Source organism: Mesocricetus auratus, unplaced genomic scaffold, assembly GCF_017639785.1.
Source record: "Mesocricetus auratus isolate SY011 unplaced genomic scaffold, BCM_Maur_2.0 Super-Scaffold_4256, whole genome shotgun sequence".
NCBI classification, from domain to species: domain Eukaryota; kingdom Metazoa; phylum Chordata; class Mammalia; order Rodentia; family Cricetidae; genus Mesocricetus; species Mesocricetus auratus.
In genome coordinates this window covers 96,712,163-96,727,499 of record NW_024429182.1, presented here as the reverse complement: position 1 = coordinate 96,727,499, position 15,337 = coordinate 96,712,163, and the positions used below count along the sequence as shown (strand labels likewise).

Here is a 15,337-nt window from a genome sequence, read left to right as displayed (position 1 = left end):
ATTCTCTTTTAGACTGATTCAATCTTGTGTAGATCTGGGTAGTCTTGGACTCCCAGAGATTTGTCTACCTCTTAATCCCGAGTCCTAGGATTAAAGATGTGTACTACCACCTCCTACCTTCTGGCTGCTGGGATTAAAGGTGTGTGCCTGGTTTCCATGACTTGTGGCTGACTTTGCTTTCTGAATCTTCAGACAAGCTTTAATAAATCATAAATAATATATTACCACAGTTAAGAGCACTGACTGCTCTTGCCGAGGACCCTGGCTGAGGTTCCTAATACCCATGTACTCCACTCACAATCATTTGTAGCTCTAGCTCTGGGAGATCTGACTCCATCTCAGGCCTCTGTGAGTATTTCATGCATGTGGTGAACTTATAAACATGCAAACAAAACACTCACACACATAAAATAAATCTTTTTTTTTTTGCTTGTTTTTTGCAGGGAGGGGGTCTTTCTATGGCCCTGGCTGTTCTGGAACTCTCTGTATAGAGCAGGCTGGCCTTGAATTCACAGAGATTCTCCTATTTCTGCATGGCCACTACACCTGGCTAAATACATCTTAAAAATTAAAAATAAAGTGATGACTGTAGGCTTGGGCTATAGTTTAATGACAAAGCACTTACCTAGCATGTGTGAAGCCCTCAGTTAAATTCCAAACACTGAATGAATAAATAAATACATACATACATACATACAGTGGTGACTATACAAAAAAAGTGGGTGTTTGTAGTTACACATAGAAAGTGAGACTAAAGAAGCAGACAATAAAAGTGGATTTGTTTGGGCTTAGACTTATGAAATACAGACTCTTTTACATGATGTTCTGAGTTGGTTCTTTTACAAATATTGAAAGTATTGTCTTTAACTCTCTCCTACACCCACAGAAGTCTTTGTTAGAAAGAAAGGCAGCAAGCCTGACCCCCAAACAGAAGACAGAAGCCACATATTGGGCTCATATGAGGTCTCTCTGCACCCTCTGCATTGTGGATGAAGGATATATGTTGGGGAAGTCTTATGCTAATAAAGCACTGTCTGGCCAATAGGAATCTAGATAGGTGGGGCTAGGAATCCAGGAGGATTCTGGGTAGGAGAAACACAGGAGAGTCAACATGTAACCGCCATGGGGGTAGGAGCCCAGAACTATTCTCCGGTAAGAGACATACTTAGATTAACAATTATGGGGTAATTACTTAAAGCAGAGCTAGCCAGTAAGAGACAAGCAAGGCCAACAGCTTCATAATGAATATAGCCTCCTGTGTGTTTATTTGGGACTCATGCGGATCTCGAAACAGGCTGGCGCGGCAGAGCCCAGGCGACTGGCGGGGGATAAACCAAAGCGGCTAGCAAGGAAAAAGCTTCTCTTAACAGATATATGTTCTGACCTCTTCATTTCCTGCCCCCAACTTCATTTTTTGGATTGAAATCAGTTTGTCCACAATATAAAGGGAAATGTTGGGCTGGTTTCTATCCCAAGGAAGTTGATTGGTCAGCTGAGAGGGGAAGTTCTTTGCAGAACCTGGAGATGAACTCTTTGTGAACCTGTGGGTCTCTCCTCTTTTGGTCTTTCTCAAGTTCAACTTCCCTTTCAACCAGCTGCTGAGTTACCCCAGTGAGTCGTGGCCCTTCACTCTATTGTTTGCTTTGCTGCTGTTTGTTTGTTTGTTTTTCTGACAGGGTCTCCCTCTGTAGCCCAAGATATCCTGGAAGTCACTGTGTAGCCCGGATTAGGCTTAGATTCACAGCCATCTTTCTGTCTTAGCCTCCCAAAGGCTGAGATTACCGGCATGTGCCAGTGTGTCTGGACTTCGCTTTCCATGTGTGTTTTAAAGACATCTTACATATATCTTTAAAGTCATCTTAGTTCTGTGCTAACTCTGTTGAGATACATATTTGAATCACATTAAGTTTGCAGATCTGTTTTCAAAGAACTGGCCTCTTTCTAGTTTCTGAAGCAGAAGTCTTGAAGACTTCCGCATAGATCTATAAAGTCCTGAGGGCTTGAAATTCTCAAACACGTCTACTGGTTCCTTTTTTTGCATTAAAAAATTCATTTTATTTAAGAAAAAAATTTAGACTGATGAGTAAGCTTATCATTGACTGGCCTTTGAGGAGTCCCAGAGAACAAGCCCTACATGCCAGATGCCTGCATGGTTCTCCAAACCGGCCAGAGTCCAACGGAAGAAACAATTCAGGAAGACCTCTCCTAGAGACCAGGGAGCCTGGCTGGTTCCGCAGGCCACTGGTGTGTGCATGGCCGGTGAACCACGGTCAGGGATGGTCAAGCTCTCTGGGGCTGACCGCAGTGGAGATGGAAGGAGCCAGGTCACTGTGCCTGTGTTTCTCATTTTGTTTGTGAATTTCTCCATGTCTGTTTTTTTTTTCTTTTCTTTTTGAGACAAGGTTTCTCTGTGTAGCAGCTCTGACTGTCCTGGAACTCTCTCTGTAGACCAGGCTGGCCTTGCGATATGCCTGCTCTTCTTCCCGAGTGCCTGGATCAAAGGCGCTGTGAAGAGACAACCGTCTTTGCTACTCTTATGTCTACAAACACTGTGCCATTTGTAGTGACTCGGCAGCACCACTTTTTGGCACTTGCTATTCTCAGACAATGGAATTTTCGAATTTTCTTTATCAATATTTTGACCCTAATATTTGTTTTCTTTGTTATGCTGCTGTGGCTAGAGTCTCCAATATGTTAACTAGAAGCAGTGGGCAAGAGCATTCCTGTGCACCTTCCTTGACCTCAGAGGAATGCTTCCAGAGTTTTCCCATTTAGGATAAAGCTTACATTTTTGCACATTTGTTAAATTATGTGTGTGTCTGTGGAGGGGTTGCACACATGACTGCAAAGCCTGCAAAGACGAGAAGATATCAGATACCATGGAGCTGGAATTATAGGTGATTGTAAGCCTCCTGACATGGGCGCTGGGAACCAAAGTAGAGGGTCCTCTGCAAAGCAGAACATGCACTTAGTGGCTGAGCCACCTTTCCACCCCTGAAACACGCATCTCAATTATCACAGTTAAGACGCTCTTTCCCAGCCCCACCAGAAACTTCTTTTCTATGTCTTCTCGAGTCAAGTTTTCAGTACCATCACAACTAGTTTGCCTTTGAAGGCTACTTTTGGCCATTCTCCTTCTTACATTCTCTTTCTCTCTCCCTCTCCCTCTCCCTCTCCCTCCCTCCCTCCCTCCCTCCCTCCCTCCCTCCCTCCCTCCCTCCCTCTCTCTCTCTCTCTCTCTCTCTCTCTCTCTCTCTCTCTCTCTCTCTCTCTCTCTCTCTGTGCTTTTCAAGACAAGGTTTCTCTTTGAAACAGTCCTGGCTGTCCTGGAACTCACTCTGAATACCAGGCTAGCCTCAAACGCATCTGCCTCTGCCTCCTAAGTGCTGGAATTAAAGACACATGTGCTACTACTGCCTGTCTTTCTTTTTCATTTTTAAATGAATATAATTACAGCATTTACCCCTTCCTTCTCCTTTCTACAACCTCTCCTATGTCCCCCAATTGATACACACACACACAATTTTCTAGCTGAGTTCATCAGTGTTACTTGTATGTATGTGTTTTACAGCGCTGATTACTAAGAAATATATAATCATTTAGGGGGCTTATCCCTGGGAAAGACTATTTCTCTGTCTCTCAGCAGTGTTTAACTGCCTGTAGCTCTTCATCTAGGGGTGGAACTTGTAAGATTTGCCCATCCACTTTGTCACATTGACTGGTGTTGTCATTGTTCAGGTCTTGTTTAGGCATATTGTTGAGATTCCGTGGATGTAGCTAACCTGTCAGATCTAGAAGACAGTCGTGAGCAGACTTCTGGCCCTCTGACCCTTACAGTCTTTTCCACCCCCACTCCTTTCTGAGACACTCTCTGAACTTTAGGTGTGAGTGTTGGGTTGTAGATGTATTATTTGAAGATGGGCACTCACAGTTTGTTGTTCTCTGTTATGGATGGTTATGAGATGCTAAGTGGGTGTTAGAAGTTGAACCCAGATCCTCTGCAAGAACGAGTACTCGTAACCACTGAGCTGTCTCTCTAGCCTGTTTACTTTTTAAGAATTATTCATATATATATTAAAATTATGTGTATATATAAATACATGCAGTTTTCCATCCATTTATTTTTAACTCACCTAAAGAACTAAATTTGAAGTGAATTTCTTGCAGAGAGCACACAGTTGAGTCACACTTTATGGCCTACCCTGGCTATTTATGCATCTTAACTGCTGTCCTAAATCTCTTCCATCTCATATAGCTATTAGCATGTTAGGGCTTAAATCTACCATTTTGTTTCTTGTTTTCTGTATCTTGATCCTCGTTTTCTTTTTCTTACTCCTATAATTACTTGAAAAATTTTTAGCTATTTATCTCTATTTGTTACAGTGCTTTTTAAAAATTCGGGTAGGACAGGGCGGCCAGACAGGCCTCAGACTTGCTACATACCTGCTAATCCCTGATGTGGCATATAAATTGAAGATGTGTTACTTTCATTTATGCTGTGGAATATTTGTTTAATGGTGCAAAGATGTGTTGTATTATTTTATGTTGCATTTGTTTAACTCTGTGTTACTTTGTCTGTCTGAACACCTGATTGGCCTAATAAAGAGCTGAACAGCCAATACCTAGGCAGGAGAGAGGGATAGGCAGGGCTGGCAGGCAGAGAGAATAAATAAGAGGAGAAGGGAAGAATGGAGAGGAGAGGAGGATATCAAGAACAAGTTACTCAGCCACACAGCTAACTATGGAGTAAGAAGTAAAGAAAGATATATAGAATAGACAAAGGTTAAAGCCCAGAGGTAAAAAGTAGGTGGGATAATTTAAGTTAAGAAAAGCTGGCTGGAAACAAGTCATGCTAAGGCAAGGCATTCATAAGTAAGAACAAGTCCCCATGTATTTATTTGGGAGCCTGGTGGTGGGTCCCCAAAGAGGAAAAAAAGCACAAATCCCACCATGACAATAAGACCACTACCACAATTTGAGCCAAATTTGAAGCAAGCTTGATTTTTATTGGGGGTCCCAAGAACTGGCCAGCAACTGCCTCCTAAATTGGGTTAAAGAGAGCAGCCCTGAACCCATTTCTCAGGCCCCTTTTAAGGAGTAAAATCATAAGTAGTTGCAAAGGAGGTTTACAGAGAGACAACAGAGCAATAAGAAAATGCAGGAAATATCTCCAAAAATCAGCATGGGGCCACCATGTGATTAGGGAGGGTTCAGAGAGGGTCAACATAAGTCGAGGTCATGGGTTAGGGAAGTTCAGGAAACAGCAGCTCATCTCTCATGGTAAATAGAAACATTTAACAGTTCAGCATAATGACTCTTGCCTCCAAAATGAAGACAGGCAAATTCCTCATATCCAAGGATGACAAGCTCTTGACCCTTCTGTTTCTATCTCCTGAGTCCTAGAATTACAGGCATGCAGTTGCCATAATCAGTCAGTATGGCACTGAAGCCAGAATTTCCTGCATGCTAGGCAAGCACTCTACCAAATGAACTACGTCTCCAGTCCTGTTTACGGTGTTTTGAGTCCATTGACACCTTCACATAGCTTTTTTGATGTCTTTTCTGGACATTGTATATGTCTATACATACCATCACAATCTGCTGGTATCATCATTTTAGCAACTCACAGACAAGCCCTGGGAAAGCCAGGAACATTAATCACGAAGGGTCGCTCCTCAATACCTCACCCAAATCCCCCAGAATGGCTATCCCAGGCTCTTCTTCACTAGATCTTTAGCTTTAACTTTGTTTCTCAGTCAATAGAACCCATCCTTAGGGGAGATGTCACATGTACTTCCCAGTCTGCTGACCTCTGGTCAGGAATCACACCAGATCCTAGAGCGCCCCTGCGCCCCCGCGCCCCGCCCTGGAGACAGGGTTTCTCTGTAGCTTTGGAGCCTATCCTGGAAACTCCCTTTATGGACCAGGCTGGCTTCGAACTCTGCTTCCCAAGTGCTGGGCTAAAAGTATGCGTCATCATCACCACCACCACCACCACCACCACCCAGCTATAAAACCCATCTTCATGGTAGAGGTCAATGTGTACTCTGCAAAGGAGTTTCAATGCAGTCAGGCCTTACTGTGCACTTAGGATTGAGATAATTGTTACCAGGAAACCTTTTTTCCTAAATTGTACTTGACTTAAGTATGTCTAAAATGAACTGGCCTCGTGCCAGACTCTGGAAGTTTGAACCAGTTAGGGTGTTGGTGGCATACCCTTTAATCTCAGAACTTTGGAAGCAGAGGCAGGCAGATCTCTGTGAGTTCCAGGCCAGCCTGGTCTACAGAGAGAGCTCCAGGACAGCCAGAGCTACACAGAGAAAAAGAAGAAGAGGAGGAGGAGAAGTTTGAACCAGCACCTGCCTGCCTAAGTCACACTGAACTGGTTTTCCTTCTTATCACATGAAGACAATTTGTCTGCTGACCATGACCCCCACATTATGCATTTGAGATCAAATTTGTCTGCAATTATCAGATACAGTTTAGAAAACTCAAGAGTAGGAAGAGCTATTCATGGTGGCTCAGACCTATAATCCCAACACTAGAGACACTGAGGGAAGAGTATCACCGAGGGCTCAAGGTCTAAATGACTTAGTGAGCTCTAAGATAGCCTGGGCTACAAAGAGAGACCTTGCCTCAAAACACAAAGCAAAACAAACATAGAGAAAGGACAGTTTGCTTTTATTTGCTTGCATTTTCCCTCATTTATAATCTATCCATTTTCCTGCAAATAACATAATTTCATTTTTTATTCCTTGCCAGATAATTCTAAAATTGATGTAATCTTGCTGCTGGTGTTAATAAGTTTGTGTGTGTGTGAGAAAGAGAGTGTGTGTGTGTGGTGTGTGTAAGAGAGTCTGTGAGAGAGAGTGTGTGTGTGAGACAGTGTGTGTAGGAGAGAGAGAGAGAAAGAGAGAGACAGACAGAGAGAGAGAGAGAGAGAATGTGTGTGTGTGTGTGTGTGTGTGTGTGTGTGTGTGTGTGTGTGTGTGTGTTATGTGGGTATGCATGTCCATACATGCTCATGAGGAGAAGACCAGAGGTCAATGTCAGGTGTTTTTCTCAGCCACTCCCCATCTTACTTTTTGAACCTAGGTTTCACTAATTCAGCAGATTGACTGGCCAGCTAGTCCTTGAGAGCCTGACTTTGCCTCCCCCAAACTGGGATTATAGGCCCCTGCTCCCACACCTGACTTTTTATGTGGGTTCTGGGAATCTGAACTCAGATCCTCATGCTTGTGGAGCAGACGCTACTCACTGAGCCATCTCCCAAGCCCCTATAGAAGTTGTCTTTTTAATGTTCAATTTGGGCTTTTCCTGGTTCTCAGTTTATTCTGTAGCTAAATGCTTGATTCCCCTTAAGTTTATCTCTTAACTTCCTTAATGCCCAGTGAGAGAGCATTTGAAATTGGAGCCTTAGGGGAGTAATTAGGGTTAGATGAAGTTATGAGGGAGGGGCTGCGGTCTGCTGAGAAGGATGCTCTCAGAAGAAGAAACAGCTATGGTGGCACATTCTGCTATCCCTCACTCCATAGGATGCCAACCTTGAAGTCAGCGTGGATTACACAAGGAGACCCTGTCTCAGAGAGAGACAGTGGCAGAGAGAGAGAGGAGAGAGAGAGAGAGAGACAGAGAGAGAGAGAGAGAGAAGAGAGAGAGAGAGACAGAGACAGAGAGACAGAGACAGAGAGAGAGACAGAGAGACAGAGAGACAGAGAGAGAGAGAGAGAGAGAGAGAGAGAGAGGAGAGAGAGAGAGAGAGAGAGACAGAGAGAGAGAGACAGAGAGAGACAGAGAGAGACAGAGAGACAGAGAGAGACAGAGAGACAGAGAGAGACAGAGAGAGACAGAGAGACAGAGAGAGACAGAGAGACAGAGAGAGACAGAGAGAGACAGAGAGACAGAGAGAGACAGAGAGACAGAGAGAGCATTGTACGGAGATGAAGAAATCCTGAGGGAGTGGAGTTCTGACATGGGTAGGACAAGACTGTTTCCCCTCAATGACCAGGCTAAAGAAGGATGCCAAATCTTTCCTTGGGGGTTCCAGTGATAGTGATGTTATCAGTGTGTACAAAAACTAGCTACTGCAACTTCCTCTTCCTGGATATTTACAGCCTGAGACTGCTTATCTAAACCTCCTTCCCAGACTAGATAATCTACTTCCTGCGCTATGTTTAATAAACACACTAAGATTTCAAGTTGTGGTTTCAGGTAGCTCCTTCATGGTCCAGACGCCCACAGGACCCCAGCTCTCCGGTACATGTGTCTGTATTCCTGCACTGCCCCGTCAGAGTTCCAGGATTCAGGCCTCACTGGACACGGAAGAACATCAAGAATGTGTTCTCTCTCTGCCCCTCATTGGAGCACAGAGTTACCTGTAATGGAGGATCCAGCAAGAAATGGGCATCTGCAAGCCAAGGAAGGGAGAATCGAGGATGTCACAGTCGCCATGGCTGAGACACAAATTCTAGTGTTCATGCCACCCAAACTGGAGGTGTTTATGAGTAAAAATCTGACCAGGCAAGCACATCGTAGTACAGCAAGTAGTTGATTTAAACCTAGAAATCTTGGGTGTTTGCACGCTGAGACTCTCAACCTGTTCCAGAAGCATAAGGGGCTACAGGTTCCATGTCATCATTGCCAAGTGTAGGTAAGAGGACAAGTTCTCAACCTAGCCTCCAACCCCCACGTACCATCTGTGCAAAAAGGGAGGGGGCTTCCCATGACTGAGTTTGGGAAACGGAAGCCCGGGCTCCCTACATGGTCTCTGCACTAACTGCAGGGTGAGGGAATCTTATTAACGCTCAGCAGGAGAGAGTCCCAGCTCACTGCTCCGCCTTCCCTGCTGTTCCTCCAGCAGGGAGTTCGGTGCCTCGCTGCAGATGAGGGTAGGATCGACAATCCCACTCAGCATTTGCTAGCATATGGGTGATAAAGTCACAGATTTTCCCTCCTTTGGTGCTTGGCTAGAGTACAGCAACTTTCCTTAGCACTAAGTCTTTGAGTTTTGTCTGTTTTTTCATATACATTAGTTGTTCACTATTCCTACTGATAATATTTCTGCTGTACTTGGCATTTTAAGTATACCCCCAAAGGCCTTGTCTCTAGGTACTATCATTGAAGGTAGTAGACCTCTAAGAAATGGGACTTAATGGGAGGACTTTAAGTCACTGGAAGCATGCCCTCAAAGGGAATAATGGGACCTGAGCCTTCCTTTTCCATTTTTGTTTCCTGGCCATGAGGTGTCATAGGAGATGTCATTCTGTAAACCTGCCTCTCTTATTGGTTGTTAAATAAAGCACTGTTGGCCAATAGGGAAGCAAGATAGGTGTCTAGAAGGATTCTGGGAAATGTAGTGAAGGGAACCTTCACCATGTGATTCCCAGGAACAGGGGACGCAAGTCTGCATTCTCGGAAAGATAAGTCCTTATAAAAATATATATTGGTGATTATGGTCAATAATTAAGTCAGAGCTAGCCAATGAGAAACAATAGCAAATGACCAACAGTTTCATAATTAATAGTGTCCTGTGTGTTATGTGGGGGTTCAGACAGCTCAGCAGGGCCCAAGCAGTTGGCAGGGAAGACAACACGTTACAGCGTGTGAGCAGTTTTTTCTGCCACACACTCCCATCATGATGTGCTGTCATGGGCCCAGAGCCACTAGCCAAGCAATCAACCATGGGCTGAAATCTCTGAAACCATGAACTGAAATAAACCTTTCTCTCTCCCCCTCATGCTCTACTCTTGCCTGTATATACAGCCAAACCCTTTGACTTTATAAGTTAATTACCTCACGTATTTGTTATAGTGATGGAAAGCTGGTAGACAGCTTAATATATAAGGTTTATTAATATACTGCATGTATATGAATATTGATGTACTTTATATATTTAAGTAGTCTAAGGTGATTTCATTGTCAAAAACATATATATATATATCAATATTTACTCCTATTTATAGCCTCTCTTTTGTTCTGTTAATGGTGTCTTTTGATGTACAGAAGTGTTGTGGTGTATTTGTTTAACTATGTAAAGATGTGTTTCTGTTTTACCTTGCCTGACTAAGGCACCTGATTGGTCTAATAAAAAGCTAAATGGCCAACAGAAAGGGAGGAGGTATAGGTGGGACTTCTAGGCAGGGAGAGTAAGGAGGAGGAGGAATTTAGGCTTGGGGAAGAAAGAAAAGAGATGCCAGGGGCCAGACACACAGACATGCAGGCAGCAGAAAAGTAGGACATACAGAATGAAAGAGAGGTTAAAAAGCCCTGAGGCAAAACATAGATGAATAGAAATGGGTTCAATTAAGTTAAAAGAGCTAGTGTGACAAGCCCAAGTCAAGGCCAAGTATTCATAATTAATAGTCTCCATGTCTTTATTTGGGAGCTGGTTGGTGGCCCAAAGAAAATTTCAGCTACAAAGGGCACCCAACATGGGCCTGAATTGCTACACAGAGCCTGAGAAATCTGGTTTCGGGGGCATTCCGCTTCTTCATGAGGCACTGCTGTACAGCAGAGCACTTGAACAGCCAGCATGCTAAGTAAAAATGCCTGCCATAGTGCAGATGCCACTTCCCAGAACTGGGGTGGTCAAATACCACTCTCAGGTAAACGCAGCTCCCGAAGCTCCCGACCAGACTGGCAGGCTTAAGGCTCAGCTCTTGTGGACACAAGGAGCAGGCAAAGTCAACCGCCAGAGCCTCATGGCAGAAGTTCCTAGCTGCCGCTTAGCAGTTTAAGGTGCACAGTAAAACAGGCCCAGAACAAAAACTCCTCTAAACAGGTTACAGTGTACATAGGTGCTTAAGAAAGAAAAGAAAATGGGTGTAGACATTCATAGGAAAAGTAGTTTAAAAATAATAAAATAAAGTCTTTTTTAAAAGAATGAAGTAATATAAAAAGAATAAGCCATGTAAAGATTGGAAATACGCAGGGAATCTGGATTCTGTATGATGTTTTGTTAACTTTGAATTTTTTAAATGCTGATGAACAAATGGCAGCAACTGAAAGACATGGAATTATAAAAGGAACTGCTGAATTAAACCAGCCTAGATACTTCAGGGATGTCTTAACTTTAAAATGGAATTCAGAAATGTATTGTGTTGGAGGAGAGGCTATGCTTTTGTTTCCACAGGAAATGAAAGACTGTGGATTCCTTCAAAATTAATAGAGACCATATATGATTGGGGGAGACTCCCTGGAAATCTTGGCTACCAACATAAAGAAATAAATCTAGAAAAACTGTAAGACGGGTTACATATATGCTGATTTCTTGACATGGGAACAGCTCTGAGACTGGATGAGACATGATAAATCTTGTTGGTTACAGAGTCCTCGTGACTTATCATGACATTACCTCCTTTCATATGGCATGGATAAAGGTTTGGTTATACAGTCCAAACTTATATAAAGTTGACAGATGTCTTTTACCTGTTCGAATATAAAACAAAAAATTCATCTTTGCCTGGTTTGTGTACAATAAACAGTCCATACTTGTACCAATGCAGATATGTATGTTACATACCAGCTTTAAAAGTTTATGTGTTTTCAGAGCAAGGGGACCAGAACCAATGAAAACTGTGGCCCAAGTCATCCATCCTCTCAGAGTTCTGCATTCAGCCTCACAGACAACTTCAGCCCGGACTTCAGATAAGCCTAGATTTTCCCATTACACAGAGAATGAACAACAAATGTTATAGCTAGTTTTCTTAGCACTTGACCATTATCTCAATTTTCTCAGGGCCCTCTGGAGGTGCCATCAGCCCCAGACAAGAGGAAACAGTCTAGAGAGCCCAATGCCCACATACCCAAGAGGTAGGGCTATGGTCATTTGGTGGGTTATAGATGTTTGTCATCATTTAGTGGGGATATAGGAATATAGAATAAGAAAGACAACTATTCATCTTAAATATGTTACACTGGTGTATATTGATACATTGATATATTGATATAAATTTAAGGTTATTTTTGTAGGAAAGTAGGACATACAGAATGAAATGTAAAAAACCCTGAGGCAAAACTTAGTGTGACAAGCCTAAGCCAAGGTCAAGCATGCAGTAGGACACCCCCCATCAACTGTTGAGCTTTGCCAAGCAAAGTGGGACAGTTCTTCAAAATTCCTGCTTCACAGAAAAGTCCTGTCAGATATTCTAGGTCTGTAGGCAGAAGACGGATGCCTCAACATTTCAGGGGAAACTTGGGTGGTTGCCCAGGCAGCCAGATATATTTGTCATTTCCATGGTTTTGGAAAGTTCATGCTTTGCACTTCCTTTTTATTCAAGTGATATTATATCCTTCTTGGGTCTCTGATGGAGTTGAAGATGAGATAGTTAGAGTTTTCCTTGTTACCAAATTCAGAAAAGAAACTTAAATAAAAAATGTAAAGTTTCTAAGGTTGAGAAACATAAAAGCTTGACTTGTTTATCTAAAAAATGTTTTGAGGCCTAAAAAAGATAATTTTGGGTTGGTAATACAAGTTACGAAAGAAAGTAAATCAGGTACACAACTTTGGACTCACCAAGATAGGATAGATAATGGAGGGTTTTCTCTGAATTTGCCAAATGCATATGGACTCCATAGTGTAAGTATAATTCTTATTTGATAATTGTTCTTGTTGTACACAGTCTCTGAATGTTAAAGCTGAAACCTTTTTATTTAGACAAAAAGGGAGAAATGTGGCAGAGTATTTGTTTTTGCAAAGATGTGTTACATTTGTTTGTTGTGGGATACGTATTTAACTATGCAAAGATGTGTTGCATTTGTTTATGTTGTGGAATATTTGTTTAATTATATAAAGAAGTGTTGCTGTTTTACCTTACCTGCCTAAGGCTCCTGATTGGTCTAATAAAAAGCTGAACAGCCAATAGCAAGGGAGGAGGTATAGGTGGGATTTCCAGGCAGGGAGAGTAAGTAGGAGGAGGAATGGGGAAGAAAGAAAAGAGATGCCAGGGAGATGCCAGGGGCCAGACACACAGACATGCAGGCAGCAGAAAAGTAGGACATACAGAATGAAAGAGAGGTAAAAAGCCCTGAGGCAAAACATAGATGAATAGAAATGGCTTCAATTAAGTTAAAAGAGCTAATGTGACAAGCCAAAGTCAAGGCCAAGTATTCATAATTAATAAGTCTCCATGTCTTTATTTGGGAGCTGGTTGGTGGCTCAAAAAAAATTCCAACTACACAGAAGTTTTTGTTTGTTAGCTTTTGTTTTTGTTTTTGAGACAGTGTTTCTCTTTGTAGCCCTGGCTGTCCTGGAACTCATTGTGTAGATCAAGTTGACCTCAAACTAAGGGCTCCATCTGCCTCTGCCTCCCCAGTGTTGGGGTTAAGGGCTTTTGCCACCACTGCCCATTTACAGAAGTTCTTAATGTTAATGAAATTCAATTTACCATGTCCTTTTTAGTATATTTTCCCATCTGTGTTCTCCAAGAAACTTGACTGCCTTGTTTTGGCTCTATATTGAAGTCTATAACCCACTCTAAATTAATTTTTGATGACTGTGTAAAAGGGTTAAGGTTTCTTTTTCCAACACAGTTATCTCATCAACCCATTTTTCTTAAATAGCCAACAAAGTGGAGTGGAGTCTGTCATAAATACCATGTTGATCTGCTGCTGGGCTCTTTATTCTATTTTTAGTTTGATTTGTTCTTTGTTGGTGTTGGTGGTAATGTTCCCAGAACAGCAATAAAAAGCTGTATAGAGGAAACACAGACAAAGTCCTCCCACCTTTTCTCCCCAGGGTGACCACAAAGCCACTGCGGGGAGATTTATCTCCCCTCCATTTTATCAGACATCAATGCTCACACGGTCTGTATTTACAAAGACATTTTTAATGATTTGGAGAAGATTTACCAGTAAAGTGGAGAAAGTCAAATGTAAATATGTAAAATGGTATAATTTGCAAATCATAGGTAGCACCATATACCGTGGCTCTAAGTGTTTAGATTGGCTAACTCATTTAATCCTCATGATAGCCTTAAAGGGTGGGTCAATTGCCCAGTGACACACCAATACACAGTGGACAGAGAGTTCAAATCCAGGCAATCCAGTCCAGAGTCCAAGCTAGTAATAAAGCACACTTGAAACCTGTGAGAATGGCAGCTGCGTCTGTCTCTGTGGGGGGTTTGTTACTTACATCTGACTCACTACTATTATTTTCTTCCAGGACTCACTGCTCCATTTCTCTTGCCTTCCCACACTCAGCACAGATGCACCATGACTTTACTGCGGGCTCTGTGAAAGCAAGGTCTGATCTGAAGAGACGTTCACCTTCAGATGCCCAGAGCAACCAGCTTCTGCCACACAGCCAGTGCACACGGGGCCCTGTCCCAGAGCAGATTGTCAGGGAGACAATGTCAAAAGGAGAGGTGAATTCAGGTTCCTTTCTGTGTGTTCCAGGATGGTGTAGTGGAAGGCGCTGGAAGCTAATACCTATCCCTTGAGTTTGGACATGGACCGGGCAAGCTGTGCAAGCGTGGACTATAACGTTCACATTCTTAGATTCTTTCCTGTAACACTGACTCAAACAGAGTATCTCACATCTACAAGGCTGGCATATAGTAGATGATCAATGGTTATTTGACTTTCTTGAGTATTTTTGTAATAATTAGGTCATTTTTAATATTTGTCTACTTATTGTTTGCTTATTTTGTTTATTGCTGTGCTGGGGACTGAACCCATGTTTTATACATGCGAGGCAAGTAATTTGCCACTGAGCTACATTCCAGCTCTCAAGTTTCTTAATTCCTCTGTACTTCATTTGTTTATCTATAAAATAAAATGATGAATAATTTCTAATTCTGTGTTTAGGATTATTGTTAGAATTAAAGGTAATAACCACGTATTACATAGAACTAACGGTCTGGTATAGAGCATTGTATACAAATATCCAGTAAAGGATGTCTGCTTATTATTATAGGTGAAATGCCATCTGCAGTGCTTGGCACACAGTCAATACTCTAAGTAGGTGAGGCCCAATCTATCGTTTTTGGTCCGGACAGAGTTATATCTGTCTGCTCCTGGGAAAAGGGTTGGCTCTGCCAAGAGTTGGTGATGTACAGTCGCCACCCAGTGGTTGACATTTACCACTGCACCCTCAACTTCTGGTATGACTTCCTGGATTCATTCCTACCTTAAGGGTACTCTTCCCTGTGCATTTCCTTAGGAGCCCAGAGACAGAGGAAATGGAGCTTACAGTTAATTCAACAAAACTTAATGGTCAATTACACATCCCAGTGGGGAAGGTGTATGGGTTGTCTAAGACAGTGGTTGCCAACCAGGGGTAATTTTGCCCATAAGAGGATATTGTTTTGGCAATATCTAAAGATGTCTTTGGCTGTCA

At 42.6% G+C, this 15,337-nt stretch overlaps 1 long non-coding RNA gene across 1 annotated transcript; it reads left to right on the top strand.

The window, feature by feature from the left end:
* The first annotated feature begins 1,099 nt into the window (after nucleotides 1–1,099).
* LOC106021460 lies at nucleotides 1,100–14,793 on the top strand. Its single transcript, XR_001196723.3, has 4 exons — nucleotides 1,100–1,152; nucleotides 8,212–8,650; nucleotides 11,549–11,811; nucleotides 14,162–14,793. It is a non-coding gene; the product is annotated as an uncharacterized LOC106021460 (long non-coding RNA).
* The last annotated feature ends 544 nt before the right edge of the window (nucleotides 14,794–15,337 follow it).